Below are 17900 nucleotides of genomic sequence, written 5' to 3'. Positions count from 1 at the left end.
GTGGGAAGGCCCCTCTTGATGTTTCTTAGGTGTTCGCTCATTCTTTCCCTCAATTTTCTGGTCGTTCTTCCTACGTACTGTTTGTTGCACTTACATTGTACTAGGTATACGACATTTTTGCTGTCGCATGTGATAAATTCTTTAATGTCGTATTTTCTCTGGTTACTGGTAGACGTGTAGCTGGTTATGGTGGATATGTTGCTTTTGCAGTTGCGGCACATTTGACACTGGCCGCACCTATAGAAGCCTTTGCTCTTAATAGTGGTGGTTCTCTTGGGGATTTCTAGTGCACTTTTTACAAGGTGTTTGCGTAGGTTGTTGGCTTTTTGGTATGTGAATCTTGGTTTTTCTGATATGTATTGTTTGAGTATGGGATCCTGAAGTAATAGTCCCCAGTTTTTCCTTATGATATGTTCCAGCCCCTTATATTGGCTGTTATATTTGGTGATGAAGGTTACAGTATTAGCGTCATTTCTCCGTCCCAGGTCTTCCGTAGATGTAGTTGGTTGAATCATTAGTTCCCTGTCCGCTTGCTGGTATTTTTCATATGGTGCATCCAGTAGTTTGGTTCCGTACCCCTTTTTGCAAAATTGATTTTTCATTATAGTGCCTTGATTGTGGTAATCCTGTAGTTTGGAGCAGTTCTTTCTTATCCTATGAAACTGGCTTCCAGGCACTGATGATAGCCAATTGGGATCGTGGTTACTGTTTATCGGAATAAATGAATTACAATCCGTAGGTTTAGTGTATGTTTTGGTATGTATCGTACCTTCTTCTATAAATATAGATAGGTCGAGAAAATTCACAGATTCAGTGCTCTTCTGGTATGTGAGCTTTATATTTCTGTTGTTAGTGTTCAAAAAGTCGCAGAAGACGTCCAGCCGAGTTGGATCCCCCCTCCAAATGAAGAGGATGTCATCTATATAGCGTTTCCATAGCACCAGGTTCGCCCCGAATTCATGGTCACTGAAGACTAATTTTTCTTCCCAATGAGCCATGAAAAGGTTGGCGTAACTGGGGGCGAACCTGGTGCCCATTGCTGTACCGTGTAGTTGGAGGTAGAATGAGTTGTCAAACCAGAAAAAATTATTGGTTAGGATAAATTCAATACTTTCCAAAACAAAGGTCTTTCGATCATGGTCCATGGAGTTTGCTTCTAAAAAATGCGATGTTGCTTCCAAGCCGTGTTGATGACTAATAGCCGTATAAAGAGAGGTGACGTCTGCTTTGACAAGGATGAATTCTGGTGACCAACTAATGAGTTTCAGTTCCTGCAGGACTGCTGTGGAGTCTTTGAGGTAAGATCTGGTATTTTGTGCAAGAGGCTGTAAAATATGATCAATGTATTGAGATAAATTTGAGGTGATGGATTCTGTGCCAGCAACTATCGGTCGACCTGGTGGATGTATATTATCTTTGTGAATTTTGGGGAGGGTGCAAATGACTGGTAAAGACGGATGTGGAATGATGATAAAGTCCCGTTCTTTTTCAGTAATAACTTTTTTACGTTCGTATTTGGTCAGTAGATCTGTCATTCTTTTTGATGTTACCTCAGATGGGTTCCCTCTGAGTTTCTTGTATGTCCTGTCATCGTTCAATTGTCTCTCGATTTCCTTCTTATATTCCTCTACGTTTTGGATGACCACTGCGCCCCCTTTATCTGCCGGTTTGATCACAATCGTATCGTTGTTTTGGAGGCTCTTTAAGGCCTCTCTTTCTCTTTTGGTCATATTGGCTTTAGTAGTATTCTTGAATGTCGTGTTTTCAAGTTCATCTTTAACAATACGTTCAAAACTCTCAATGAAACACCCCTTCTTGAAGGTGGGAAAAAAAGTTGACTTGGGTTTGAATATGGTTGTGCCCTGGTCATTAGAAGTGGTGGGGTTGTCCTGGTCGTGGAAGAATTTTTTTAAAGTTAGCTTTCTTATGAATCGTTGCAGATCGATGTAGGCCTCAAACTTGTCCAGATTACTGGAAGGAGCGTATTTCAATCCTTTCTTGAGGACGTTCTCCTCATCTTTAGTGAGGACATGATTACTAAGATTGTAGATCTTAGTGAATGCGATCTCATGGTTGTCGCTCTCTGCTTCTTCGGTTTCAATGGGATCATCGGTCCTAGTTGAAGTGATGTTTTTGGTTTTTTTATGGTAGGCTGATCGGTGTTTTTTGGATGAGTTCTTTCCTCGTCTTCCTTTCCTTATTAACATCTTATGTTGTGGCGGTCCCTGCTTATCTCTAAAAAAACTTCGTCGTTGTCCTCATTTCTCCTATATGAGTAAGATCTATTGAGTGGTCTTCTCCTGGTTTCGGGGGTATCGCGTCTTCTGGTGTATTCAAAAGATCTACCTTCTCGTTGATACCTATCCTCGATGGTTCGGTTGTGGAAGTGTCTTTGGTTGTATCTATCCTGGTAGTATAATTCTTCTCGTGACTTTCTCCTTCTCGAGTGGGTCCGTGGTTCGTAGGGAGAACTGGCTCTTTTTCTCGGTGTCCAGGTTTGGCTATATGAATTCCTTCGTGGACTGTTTCTATGGTTGATCTGCTTCCGTTTTTTTCTCCATTCGGGGATTCTCCAATTTTCATTACTTTCAAATCTGACTCTATTCTGAGGTGGCTTATTTTTGAAGAAGTTTCTCTCCTTCTTGGTTTGTTGGTGTTGTACTCCATCCTTGAAATCGTTCAAATCTCTGATGTATTTCTTCTTTTTCTTTTCCATAAGTTCTTTCTCATTGGTGGCAATTTTTTCAACGATGTCCTGTTCCATCTCTTTGAAGTCTGGTAGATTCGCCATGGGTTCTATAGTTTCTCTGAGCGTCTCTATTTCTGCTTCAAGTTCTTTTAGGTCCTTACTTCTCTCTCGGACTATGAGTCTCATTAGGGACATGGAGCAGGAATCGATGATACGAATCCATTCTTCTTCAAATGCAGGGGATTTGTTAGTAAAGGTGGGTAGTTTATCTATTCTCAGCCCTCTGGGTATAATATCCTCCGCTAGGTATCTTTCTAATGCTACTACCTCCCACCATATCTTTCCCTCTTTAATAAGTGCTTTTTCTAACTTAGACATGACATTTTCTAGATCTTCATCTACTAGTTCAACAGAATCATGTTTGTTATTAAAAATATGATCAAATTTATCTTTCCTCACATTTCTGTGAGAGAACATGATGATACTGTGGGGCAGCAGTGGTCCTTCAGAATGAGTGGATGGCTAAATCTAGAAAGGCTGTTTGAAGGACTGCCGCGCCCCCGAGAGCCGCAGTGGTGATATCTACAGGGAGTCACTCAACTCCCTAACACATGGATATACACAAAATTGAGAGATCACGTCTGCGCTCGTCGAGATATATAAATGATAAAAGTGAAATTAAATGTACACAGTATCTAAACGATAGTTTTTAAAGTGGGTTGAATAATTTTGTCACGTGATGTAGTGGACCTTGTGGACGTGTGGACCTTCTTTTATGTGGTTTGGATAAATCACTGTCCTTGGTCGCGTCCACTACGGAAAGTATTTCTCCTTAGAGATGTCTCAATTTGTCGTTCTCCGAGTTTTCTCCTGTATTTGTGTCCGAGGTATCGGGATAGTTCTTATCCTCAATAATTGGAGACAAAGAGACAGGAAAAGATGTCGCTGATAGTATAGTAGACGTATCAAAAAGATGAAGGTATCTTAATATGTAATCTTTAACAAAATGGTGACTGCTGATTGCGTACCAGTACTCACGTAAAAGGACGTGATGTACCCTCGCGTAAAGGTATCTTTGGTGTTCTTATGGTTTTCTCCTCCTTCTCCAGACAGGATCCCTTATGGTTCTTGTCCTCGGGAGTGAAAAAAGAACAGTTGATAGTGTAGTAAGTTGAAGTGTATAGATGCTAGAAGGCAATTTACTCTTCTAAATTCCAGTTTCACAGTGGGGGAGTGCGTACCGTACTCACATCCATAATGGGGTGTAAAAAACACATAGAGGTATCTTTAGCTTGGTATGTTGTCGTACACGATCACACTCACACACGTTAGGTGGATAAAAGATGGGCGTACCCGACTCACACTGCACAATGTGAAGACTTGTGTATAATGGTATCTTTAAGTGGTCCTGCAGGTTCTAAATGCTCCTTATTCTAGGGTCCGTTCCTCTCGTATGATATATGAAGAGAAACGAAGCACAGTGTCATAGGATGACACATAAACAATTTATTTGTACAAAAGGTTTTTAAAACAATATAAAAAATATATAAAAGAACAGCCAATGGACTCCAGGTAGGAGAGGGGGGTATGCACGGGTGAAAAAGATGTTGATATCCGGATTGTTCTCACCTTGGTATATACCGTCCCAAATCGGTCCCTGGTGGTCCTGGCCCTCACACCAACGCGTTTCGACTGAAGAAGTCTTTTTCAAGGTGTGTGCTGAGGGCTCTGGTACCATTATTTATACCCCCTAACAGGAAGTCATGTGGTGGGGGTGTGGTTCTAAAATAACCAAATACATTATAATTTACCTAAAAATACAAAAGCTTCTAAGGTACATGATGGGGAAATAGTAAAAAATGCTAAGGCAGCATAAAATAAATATTTGTGCAGAAAGAAACGGGTTTAAATGATGTCGTCGCATCACTTCCGGTATTTGGAACGCTTGTAGTTCCGGAAGTGACGTGATATGGATGTCCTGGATGGTGGAGTATTTATCAATGAAAAAATAGATAAATTGGAGGAGGGAAGTTTTATAGGACGCTGGGTGATAAAAGAATCGTTCCCAGCGTCCAGAGGCGGTGCGCTGCTAATAGCGGCGAGTAGCGATGGTGGAACGCATGAACCGGAAGTGACGGCCATGCGTTGCACCGGAGGATGAGCGTCCACTTCCGGAAGGTGTTTGTGCTCGCTGTAGATGGAGTGGTGGAGCGCATGCACCGGAAGTTACGGTCATGCGTTCCACCTAGACAGAAAAGTGCACAGAGAGATGCGTTCCAGGTAATACAGATGGAACGCATGTGACCCGGAAGTGACGTGCGGTGCTGTAAAGATTAGGTTGCTGATATAAATTGGATGATACAAAACAGTATAAAACAAAATAAAACAAAATTATAGTACAAATGGGTATATTGAAAGTCTGTGTCCTGCATAAGGATATAATTTATGAAACGTAAAATTTATACATAGATGAAGTCTTAAAAAATGAGAGTGAGGGCGCGTGGAATAATATGGTGGTGGTCATAGGGCTGAGATATTATGGGTGTGCCACCTTGACTCCGTCCAAGGATGAGACTGGGGTACGGTGAGTTCCCTGATAATATGGGTGGCGGAAGGTGTCGAATTGGATCAAGCGATGAATTCGATGGTTTAGGGGATGATCCTGGGTACTTAAAGAAACCACTTGGTCTCAAATTCCAGGTTGAGGCCTTTAGGTTTTAAGGTACCTAGATTGAAGATGCTCCGCATTTCAGTTTGGGCAAGTCTTTCTTCTGTATTTCCCTTTCTCCAGTTTCCTGCCACTGCCTGAATGCCGCAGAACAATGTTATCTCCGATGGTTTACAGTCATGTACCTCTTTGAAATGGGCCGAGATTCCGTGGGTGGGAAGGCCCCTCTTGATGTTTCTTAGGTGTTCGCTCATTCTTTCCCTCAATTTTCTGGTCGTTCTTCCTACGTACTGTTTGTTGCACTTACATTGTACTAGGTATACGACATTTTTGCTGTCGCATGTGATAAATTCTTTAATGTCGTATTTTCTCTGGTTACTGGTAGACGTGTAGCTGGTTATGGTGGATATGTTGCTTTTGCAGTTGCAGGACACAGACTTTCAATATACCCATTTGTACTATAATTTTGTTTTATTTTGTTTTATACTGTTTTGTATCATCCAATTTATATCAGCAACCTAATCTTTACAGCACCGCACGTCACTTCCGGGTCACATGCGTTCCATCTGTATTACCTGGAACGCATCTCTCTGTGCACTTTTCTGTCTAGGTGGAACGCATGACCGTAACTTCCGGTGCATGCGCTCCACCACTCCATCTACAGCGAGCACAAACACCTTCCGGAAGTGGACGCTCATCCTCCGGTGGAACGCATGGCCGTCACTTCCGGTTCATGCGTTCCACCATCGCTACTCGCCGCTATTAGCAGCGCACCGCCTCTGGACGCTGGGAACGATTCTTTTATCACCCAGCGTCCTATAAAACTTCCCTCCTCCAATTTATCTATTTTTTCATTGATAAATACTCCACCATCCAGGACATCCATATCACGTCACTTCCGGAACTACAAGCGTTCCAAATACCGGAAGTGACGCGACAACATCATTTAAACCCGTTTCTTTCTGCACAAATATTTATTTTATGCTGCCTTAGCATTTTTTACTATTTCCCCATCATGTACCTTAGAAGCTTTTGTATTTTTAGGTAAATTATAATGTATTTGGTTATTTTAGAACCACACCCCCACCACATGACTTCCTGTTAGGGGGTATAAATAATGGTACCAGAGCCCTCAGCACACACCTTGAAAAAGACTTCTTCAGTCGAAACGCGTTGGTGTGAGGGCCAGGACCACCAGGGACCGATTTGGGACGGTATATACCAAGGTGAGAACAATCCGGATATCAACATCTTTTTCACCCGTGCATACCCCCCTCTCCTACCTGGAGTCCATTGGCTGTTCTTTTATATATTTTTTATATTGTTTTAAAAACCTTTTGTACAAATAAATTGTTTATGTGTCATCCTATGACACTGTGCTTCGTTTCTCTTCATGTATCATACGAGAGGAACGGACCCTAGAATAAGGAGCATTTAGAACCTGCAGGACCACTTAAAGATACCATTATACACAAGTCTTCACATTGTGCAGTGTGAGTCGGGTACGCCCATCTTTTATCCACCTAACGTGTGTGAGTGTGATCGTGTACGACAACATACCAAGCTAAAGATACCTCTATGTGTTTTTTACACCCCATTATGGATGTGAGTACGGTACGCACTCCCCCACTGTGAAACTGGAATTTAGAAGAGTAAATTGCCTTCTAGCATCTATACACTTCAACTTACTACACTATCAACTGTTCTTTTTTCACTCCCGAGGACAAGAACCATAAGGGATCCTGTCTGGAGAAGGAGGAGAAAACCATAAGAACACCAAAGATACCTTTACGCGAGGGTACATCACGTCCTTTTACGTGAGTACTGGTACGCAATCAGCAGTCACCATTTTGTTAAAGATTACATATTAAGATACCTTCATCTTTTTGATACGTCTACTATACTATCAGCGACATCTTTTCCTGTCTCTTTGTCTCCAATTATTGAGGATAAGAACTATCCCGATACCTCGGACACAAATACAGGAGAAAACTCGGAGAACGACAAATTGAGACATCTCTAAGGAGAAATACTTTCCGTAGTGGATGCGACCAAGGACAGTGATTTATCCAAACCACATAAAAGAAGGTCCACACGTTTTAACTACATCACGTGACAAAATTATTCAACCCACTTTAAAAACTATCATTTAGATACTGTGTACATTTAATTTCACTTTTATCATTTATATATCTCGACGAGCGCAGACGTGATCTCTCAATTTTGTGTATATCCATGTGTTAGGGAGTTGAGTGACTCCCTGTAGATATCACCACTGCGGCTCTCGGGGGCGCGGCAGTCCTTCAAACAGCCTTTCTAGATTTAGCCATCCACTCATTCTGAAGGACCACTGCTGCCCCACAGTATCATCATGTTCTCTCACAGAAATGTGAGGAAAGATAAATTTGATCATATTTTTAATAACAAACATGATTCTGTTGAACTAGTAGATGAAGATCTAGAAAATGTCATGTCTAAGTTAGAAAAAGCACTTATTAAAGAGGGAAAGATATGGTGGGAGGTAGTAGCATTAGAAAGATACCTAGCGGAGGATATTATACCCAGAGGGCTGAGAATAGATAAACTACCCACCTTTACTAACAAATCCCCTGCATTTGAAGAAGAATGGATTCATATCATCGATTCCTGCTCCATGTCCCTAATGAGACTCATAGTCCGAGAGAGAAGTAAGGACCTAAAAGAACTTGAAGCAGAAATAGAGACGCTCAGAGAAACTATAGAACCCATGGCGAATCTACCAGACTTCAAAGAGATGGAACAGGACATCGTTGAAAAAATTGCCACCAATGAGAAAGAACTTATGGAAAAGAAAAAGAAGAAATACATCAGAGATTTGAACGATTTCAAGGATGGAGTACAACACCAACAAACCAAGAAGGAGAGAAACTTCTTCAAAAATAAGCCACCTCAGAATAGAGTCAGATTTGAAAGTAATGAAAATTGGAGAATCCCCGAATGGAGAAAAAAACGGAAGCAGATCAACCATAGAAACAGTCCACAAAGGAATTCATATAGCCAAACCTGGACACCGAGAAAAAGAGCCAGTTCTCCCTACGAACCACGGACCCACTCGAGAAGGAGAAAGTCACGAGAAGAATTATACTACCAGGATAGATACAACCAAAGACACTTCCACAACCGAACCATCGAGGATAGGTATCAACGAGAAGGTAGATCTTTTGAATACACCAGAAGACGCGATACCCCCGAAACCAGGAGAAGACCACTCAATAGATCTTACTCATATAGGAGAAATGAGGACAACGACAAAGTTTTTTTAGAGATAAGCAGGGACCGCCACAACATAAGACGTTAATAAGGAGAGGAAGACGAGGAAAGAACTCATCCAAAAAACACCGATCAGCCTACCATAAAAAAACCAAAAACATCACTTCAACTAGGACCGATGATCCCATTGAAACCGAAGAAGCAGAGAGCGACAACCATGAGATCGCATTCACTAAGATCTACAATCTTAGTAATCATGTCCTCACTAAAGATGAGGAGAACGTCCTCAAGAAAGGATTGAAATACGCTCCTTCCAGTAATCTGGACAAGTTTGAGGCCTACATCGATCTGCAACGATTCATAAGAAAGCTAACTTTAAAAAAATTCTTCCACGACCAGGACAACCCCACCACTTCTAATGACCAGGGCACAACCATATTCAAACCCAAGTCAACTTTTTTTCCCACCTTCAAGAAGGGGTGTTTCATTGAGAGTTTTGAACGTATTGTTAAAGATGAACTTGAAAACACGACATTCAAGAATACTACTAAAGCCAATATGACCAAAAGAGAAAGAGAGGCCTTAAAGAGCCTCCAAAACAACGATACGATTGTGATCAAACCGGCAGATAAAGGGGGCGCAGTGGTCATCCAAAACGTAGAGGAATATAAGAAGGAAATCGAGAGACAATTGAACGATGACAGGACATACAAGAAACTCAGAGGGAACCCATCTGAGGTAACATCAAAAAGAATGACAGATCTACTGACCAAATACGAACGTAAAAAAGTTATTACTGAAAAAGAACGGGACTTTATCATCATTCCACATCCGTCTTTACCAGTCATTTACACCCTCCCCAAAATTCACAAAGATAATATACATCCACCAGGTCGACCGATAGTTGCTGGCACAGAATCCATCACCTCAAATTTATCTCAATACATTGATCATATTTTACAGCCTCTTGCACAAAATACCAGATCTTACCTCAAAGACTCCACAGCAGTCCTGCAGGAACTGAAACTCATTAGTTGGTCACCAGAATTCATCCTTGTCACAGCAGACGTCACCTCTCTTTATACGGCTATTAGTCATCAACACGGCTTGGAAGCAACATCACATTTTTTAGAAGCAAACTCCATGGACCATGATCGAAAGACCTTTGTTTTGGAAAGTATTGAATTTATCCTAACCAATAATTTTTTCTGGTTTGACAACTCATTCTACCTCCAACTACACGGTACAGCAATGGGCACCAGGTTCGCCCCCAGTTACGCCAACCTTTTCATGGCTCATTGGGAAGAAAAATTAGTCTTCAGTGACCATGAATTCGGGGCGAACCTGGTGCTATGGAAACGCTATATAGATGACATCCTCTTCATTTGGAGGGGGGATCCAACTCGGCTGGACGTCTTCTGCGACTTTTTGAACACTAACAACAGAAATATAAAGCTCACATACCAGAAGAGCACTGAATCTGTGAATTTTCTCGACCTATCTATATTTATAGAAGAAGGTACGATACATACCAAAACATACACTAAACCTACGGATTGTAATTCATTTATTCCGATAAACAGTAACCACCATCCCAATTGGCTATCATCAGTGCCTGGAAGCCAGTTTCATAGGATAAGAAAGAACTGCTCCAAACTACAGGATTACCACAATCAAGGCACTATAATGAAAAATCAATTTTGCAAAAAGGGGTACGGAACCAAACTACTGGATGCACCATATGAAAAATACCAGCAAGCGGACAGGGAACTAATGATTCAACCAACTACATCTACGGAAGACCTGGGACGGAGAAATGACGCTAATACTGTAACCTTCATCACCAAATATAACAGCCAATATAAGGGGCTGGAACATATCATAAGGAAAAACTGGGGACTATTACTTCAGGATCCCATACTCAAACAATACATATCAGAAAAACCAAGATTCACATACCGAAAAGCCAACAACCTACGCAAACACCTTGTAAAAAGTGCACTAGAAATCCCCAAGAGAACCACCACTATTAAGAGCAAAGGCTTCTATAGGTGCGGCCAGTGTCAAATGTGCCGCAACTGCAAAAGCAACATATCCACCATAACCAGCTACACGTCTACCAGTAACCAGAGAAAATACGACATTAAAGAATTTATCACATGCGACAGCAAAAATGTCGTATACCTAGTACAATGTAAGTGCAACAAACAGTACGTAGGAAGAACGACCAGAAAATTGAGGGAAAGAATGAGCGAACACCTAAGAAACATCAAGAGGGGCCTTCCCACCCACGGAATCTCGGCCCATTTCAAAGAGGTACATGACTGTAAACCATCGGAGATAACATTGTTCTGCGGCATTCAGGCAGTGGCAGGAAACTGGAGAAAGGGAAATACAGAAGAAAGACTTGCCCAAACTGAAATGCGGAGCATCTTCAATCTAGGTACCTTAAAACCTAAAGGCCTCAACCTGGAATTTGAGACCAAGTGGTTTCTTTAAGTACCCAGGATCATCCCCTAAACCATCGAATTCATCGCTTGATCCAATTCGACACCTTCCGCCACCCATATTATCAGGGAACTCACCGTACCCCAGTCTCATCCTTGGACGGAGTCAAGGTGGCACACCCATAATATCTCAGCCCTATGACCACCACCATATTATTCCACGCGCCCTCACTCTCATTTTTTAAGACTTCATCTATGTATAAATTTTACGTTTCATAAATTATATCCTTATGCAGGACACAGACTTTCAATATACCCATTTGTACTATAATTTTGTTTTATTTTGTTTTATACTGTTTTGTATCATCCAATTTATATCAGCAACCTAATCTTTACAGCACCGCACGTCACTTCCGGGTCACATGCGTTCCATCTGTATTACCTGGAACGCATCTCTCTGTGCACTTTTCTGTCTAGGTGGAACGCATGACCGTAACTTCCGGTGCATGCGCTCCACCACTCCATCTACAGCGAGCACAAACACCTTCCGGAAGTGGACGCTCATCCTCCGGTGGAACGCATGGCCGTCACTTCCGGTTCATGAGTTCCACCATCGCTACTCGCCGCTATTAGCAGCGCACCGCCTCTGGACGCTGGGAACGATTCTTTTATCACCCAGCGTCCTATAAAACTTCCCTCCTCCAATTTATCTATTTTTTCATTGATAAATACTCCACCATCCAGGACATCCATATCACGTCACTTCCGGAACTACAAGCGTTCCAAATACCGGAAGTGACGCAACGACATCATTTAAACCCGTTTCTTTCTGCACAAATATTTATTTTATGCTGCCTTAGCATTTTTTACTATTTCCCCATCATGTACCTTAGAAGCTTTTGTATTTTTAGGTAAATTATAATGTATTTGGTTATTTTAGAACCACACCCCCACCACATGACTTCCTGTTAGGGGGTATAAATAATGGTACCAGAGCCCTCAGCACACACCTTGAAAAAGACTTCTTCAGTCGAAACGCGTTGGTGTGAGCGCCAGGACCACCAGGGACCGATTTGGGACGGTATATACCAAGGTGAGAACAATCTGGATATCAACATCTTTTTCACCCGTGCATACCCCCCTCTCCTACCTGGAGTCCATTGGCTGTTCTTTTATATATTTTTTATATTGTTTTAAAAACCTTTTGTACAAATAAATTGTTTATGTGTCATCCTATGACACTGTGCTTCGTTTCTCTTCATGTATCATACGAGAGGAACGGACCCTAGAATAAGGAGCATTTAGAACCTGCAGGACCACTTAAAGATACCATTATACACAAGTCTTCACATTGTGCAGTGTGAGTCGGGTACGCCCATCTTTTATCCACCTAACGTGTGTGAGTGTGATCGTGTACGACAACATACCAAGCTAAAGATACCTCTATGTGTTTTTTACACCCCATTATGGATGTGAGTACGGTACGCACTCCCCCACTGTGAAACTGGAATTTAGAAGAGTAAATTGCCTTCTAGCATCTATACACTTCAACTTACTACACTATCAACTGTTCTTTTTTCACTCCCGAGGACAAGAACCATAAGGGATCCTGTCTGGAGAAGGAGGAGAAAACCATAAGAACACCAAAGATACCTTTACGCGAGGGTACATCACGTCCTTTTACGTGAGTACTGGTACGCAATCAGCAGTCACCATTTTGTTAAAGATTACATATTAAGATACCTTCATCTTTTTGATACGTCTACTATACTATCAGCGACATCTTTTCCTGTCTCTTTGTCTCCAATTATTGAGGATAAGAACTATCCCGATACCTCGGACACAAATACAGGAGAAAACTCGGAGAACGACAAATTGAGACATCTCTAAGGAGAAATACTTTCCGTAGTGGACGCGACCAAGGACAGTGATTTATCCAAACCACATAAAAGAAGGTCCACACGTTTTAACTACATCACGTGACAAAATTATTCAACCCACTTTAAAAACTATCGTTTAGATACTGTGTACATTTAATTTCACTTTTATCATTTATATATCTCGACGAGCGCAGACGTGATCTCTCAATTTTGTGTATATCCATGTGTTAGGGAGTTGAGTGACTCCCTGTAGATATCACCACTGCGGCTCTCGGGGGCGCGGCAGTCCTTCAAACAGCCTTTCTAGATTTAGCCATCCACTCATTCTGAAGGACCACTGCTGCCCCACAGTATCATCATGTTCTCTCACAGAAATGTGAGGAAAGATAAATTTGATCATATTTTTAATAACAAACATGATTCTGTTGAACTAGTAGATGAAGATCTAGAAAATGTCATGTCTAAGTTAGAAAAAGCACTTATTAAAGAGGGAAAGATATGGTGGGAGGTAGTAGCATTAGAAAGATACCTAGCGGAGGATATTATACCCAGAGGGCTGAGAATAGATAAACTACCCACCTTTACTAACAAATCCCCTGCATTTGAAGAAGAATGGATTTGTATCATCGATTCCTGCTCCATGTCCCTAATGAGACTCATAGTCCGAGAGAGAAGTAAGGACCTAAAAGAACTTGAAGCAGAAATAGAGACGCTCAGAGAAACTATAGAACCCATGGCGAATCTACCAGACTTCAAAGAGATGGAACAGGACATCGTTGAAAAAATTGCCACCAATGAGAAAGAACTTATGGAAAAGAAAAAGAAGAAATACATCAGAGATTTGAACGATTTCAAGGATGGAGTACAACACCAACAAACCAAGAAGGAGAGAAACTTCTTCAAATATAAGCCACCTCAGAATAGAGTCAGATTTGAAAGTAATGAAAATTGGAGAATCCCCGAATGGAGAAAAAACCGGAAGCAGATCAACCATAGAAACAGTCCACGAAGGAATTCATATAGCCAAACCTGGACACCGAGAAAAAGAGCCAGTTCTCCCTACGAACCACGGACCCACTCGAGAAGGAGAAAGTCACGAGAAGAATTATACTACCAGGATAGATACAACCAAAGACACTTCCACAACCGAACCATCGAGGATAGGTATCAACGAGAAGGTAGATCTTTTGAATACACCAGAAGACGCGATACCCCCGAAACCAGGAGAAGACCACTCAATAGATCTTACTCATATAGGAGAAATGAGGACAACGACAAAGTTTTTTTAGAGATAAGCAGGGACCGCCACAACATAAGACGTTAATAAGGAGAGGAAGACGAGGAAAGAACTCATCCAAAAAACACCGATCAGCCTACCATAAAAAAACCAAAAACATCACTTCAACTAGGACCGATGATCCCATTGAAACCGAAGAAGCAGAGAGCGACAACCATGAGATCGCATTCACTAAGATCTACAATCTTAGTAATCATGTCCTCACTAAAGATGCGGAGAACGTCCTCAAGAAAGGATTGAAATACGCTCCTTCCAGTAATCTGGACAAGTTTGAGGCCTACATCGATCTGCAACGATTCATAAGAAAGCTAACTTTAAAAAAATTCTTCCACGACCAGGACAACCCCACCACTTCTAATGACCAGGGCACAACCATATTCAAACCCAAGTCAACTTTTTTTCCCACCTTCAAGAAGGGGTGTTTCATTGAGAGTTTTGAACGTATTGTTAAAGATGAACTTGAAAACACGACATTCAAGAATACTACTAAAGCCAATATGACCAAAAGAGAAAGAGAGGCCTTAAAGAGCCTCCAAAACAACGATACGATTGTGATCAAACCGGCAGATAAAGGGGGCGCAGTGGTCATCCAAAACGTAGAGGCATATAAGAAGGAAATCGAGAGACAATTGAACGATGACAGGACATACAAGAAACTCAGAGGGAACCCATCTGAGGTAACATCAAAAAGAATGACAGATCTACTGACCAAATACGAACGTAAAAAAGTTATTACTGAAAAAGAACGGGACTTTATCATCATTCCACATCCGTCTTTACCAGTCATTTACACCCTCCCCAAAATTCACAAAGATAATATACATCCACCAGGTCGACCGATAGTTGCTGGCACAGAATCCATCACCTCAAATTTATCTCAATACATTGATCATATTTTACAGCCTCTTGCACAAAATACCAGATCTTACCTCAAAGACTCCACAGCAGTCCTGCAGGAACTGAAACTCATTAGTTGGTCACCAGAATTCATCCTTGTCACAGCAGACGTCACCTCTCTTTATATGGCTATTAGTCATCAACACGGCTTGGAAGCAACATCACATTTTTTAGAAGCAAACTCCATGGACCATGATCGAAAGACCTTTGTTTTGGAAAGTATTGAATTTATCCTAACCAATAATTTTTTCTGGTTTGACAACTCATTCTACCTCCAACTACACGGTACAGCAATGGGCACCAGGTTCGCCCCCAGTTACGCCAACCTTTTCATGGCTCATTGGGAAGAAAAATTAGTCTTCAGTGACCATGAATTCGGGGCGAACCTGGTGCTATGGAAACGCTATATAGATGACATCCTCTTCATTTGGAGGGGGGATCCAACTCGGCTGGACGTCTTCTGCGACTTTTTGAACACTAACAACAGAAATATAAAGCTCACATACCAGAAGAGCACTGAATCTGTGAATTTTCTCGACCTATCTATATTTATAGAAGAAGGTACGATACATACCAAAACATACACTAAACCTACGGATTGTAATTCATTTATTCCGATAAACAGTAACCACCATCCCAATTGGCTATCATCAGTGCCTGGAAGCCAGTTTCATAGGATAAGAAAGAACTGCTCCAAACTACAGGATTACCACAATCAAGGCACTATAATGAAAAATCAATTTTGCAAAAAGGGGTACGGAACCAAACTACTGGATGCACCATATGAAAAATACCAGCAAGCGGACAGGGAACTAATGATTCAACCAACTACATCTACGGAAGACCTGGGACGGAGAAATGACGCTAATACTGTAACCTTCATCACCAAATATAACAGCCAATATAAGGGGCTGGAACATATCATAAGGAAAAACTGGGGACTATTACTTCAGGATCCCATACTCAAACAATACATATCAGAAAAACCAAGATTCACATACCGAAAAGCCAACAACCTACGCAAACACCTTGTAAAAAGTGCACTAGAAATCCCCAAGAGAACCACCACTATTAAGAGCAAAGGCTTCTATAGGTGCGGCCAGTGTCAAATGTGCCGCAACTGCAAAAGCAACATATCCACCATAACCAGCTACACGTCTACCAGTAACCAGAGAAAATACGACATTAAAGAATTTATCACATGCGACAGCAAAAATGTCGTATACCTAGTACAATGTAAGTGCAACAAACAGTACGTAGGAAGAACGACCAGAAAATTGAGGGAAAGAATGAGCGAACACCTAAGAAACATCAAGAGGGGCCTTCCCACCCACGGAATCTCGGCCCATTTCAAAGAGGTACATGACTGTAAACCATCGGAGATAACATTGTTCTGCGGCATTCAGGCAGTGGCAGGAAACTGGAGAAAGGGAAATACAGAAGAAAGACTTGCCCAAACTGAAATGCGGAGCATCTTCAATCTAGGTACCTTAAAACCTAAAGGCCTCAACCTGGAATTTGAGACCAAGTGGTTTCTTTAAGTACCCAGGATCATCCCCTAAACCATCGAATTCATCGCTTGATCCAATTCGACACCTTCCGCCACCCATATTATCAGGGAACTCACCGTACCCCAGTCTCATCCTTGGACGGAGTCAAGGTGGCACACCCATAATATCTCAGCCCTATGACCACCACCATATTATTCCACGCGCCCTCACTCTCATTTTTTAAGACTTCATCTATGTATAAATTTTACGTTTCATAAATTATATCCTTATGCAGGACACAGACTTTCAATATACCCATTTGTACTATAATTTTGTTTTATTTTGTTTTATACTGTTTTGTATCATCCAATTTATATCAGCAACCTAATCTTTACAGCACCGCACGTCACTTCCGGGTCACATGCGTTCCATCTGTATTACCTGGAACGCATCTCTCTGTGCACTTTTCTGTCTAGGTGGAACGCATGACCGTAACTTCCGGTGCATGCGCTCCACCACTCCATCTACAGCGAGCACAAACACCTTCCGGAAGTGGACGCTCATCCTCCGGTGCAACGCATGGCCGTCACTTCCGGTTCATGCGTTCCACCATCGCTACTCGCCGCTATTAGCAGCGCACCGCCTCTGGACGCTGGGAACGATTCTTTTATCACCCAGCGTCCTATAAAACTTCCCTCCTCCAATTTATCTATTTTTTCATTGATAAATACTCCACCATCCAGGACATTCATATCACGTCACTTCCGGAACTACAAGCGTTCCAAATACCGGAAGTGACGCGACGACATCATTTAAACCCGTTTCTTTCTGCACAAATATTTATTTTATGCTGCCTTAGCATTTTTTACTATTTCCCCATCATGTACCTTAGAAGCTTTTGTATTTTTAGGTAAATTATAATGTATTTGGTTATTTTAGAACCACCCCCCCACCACATGACTTCCTGTTAGGGGGTATAAATAATGGTACCAGACCCCTCAGCACACACCTTGAAAAAGACTTCTTCAGTCGAAACGCGTTGGTGTGAGGGCCAGGACCACCAGGGACCGATTTGGGACGGTATATACCAAGGTGAGAACAATCCGGATATCAACATCTTTTTCACCCGTGCATACCCCCCTCTCCTACCTGGAGTCCATTGGCTGTTCTTTTATATATTTTTTATATTGTTTTAAAAACCTTTTGTACAAATAAATTGTTTATGTGTCATCCTATGACACTGTGCTTCGTTTCTCTTCATGTATCATACGAGAGGAACGGAC

Source organism: Pseudophryne corroboree, chromosome 5 (assembly GCF_028390025.1).
Source record: "Pseudophryne corroboree isolate aPseCor3 chromosome 5, aPseCor3.hap2, whole genome shotgun sequence".
NCBI lineage: Eukaryota > Metazoa > Chordata > Amphibia > Anura > Myobatrachidae > Pseudophryne > Pseudophryne corroboree.
This window is presented reverse-complemented; position numbering follows the sequence as displayed.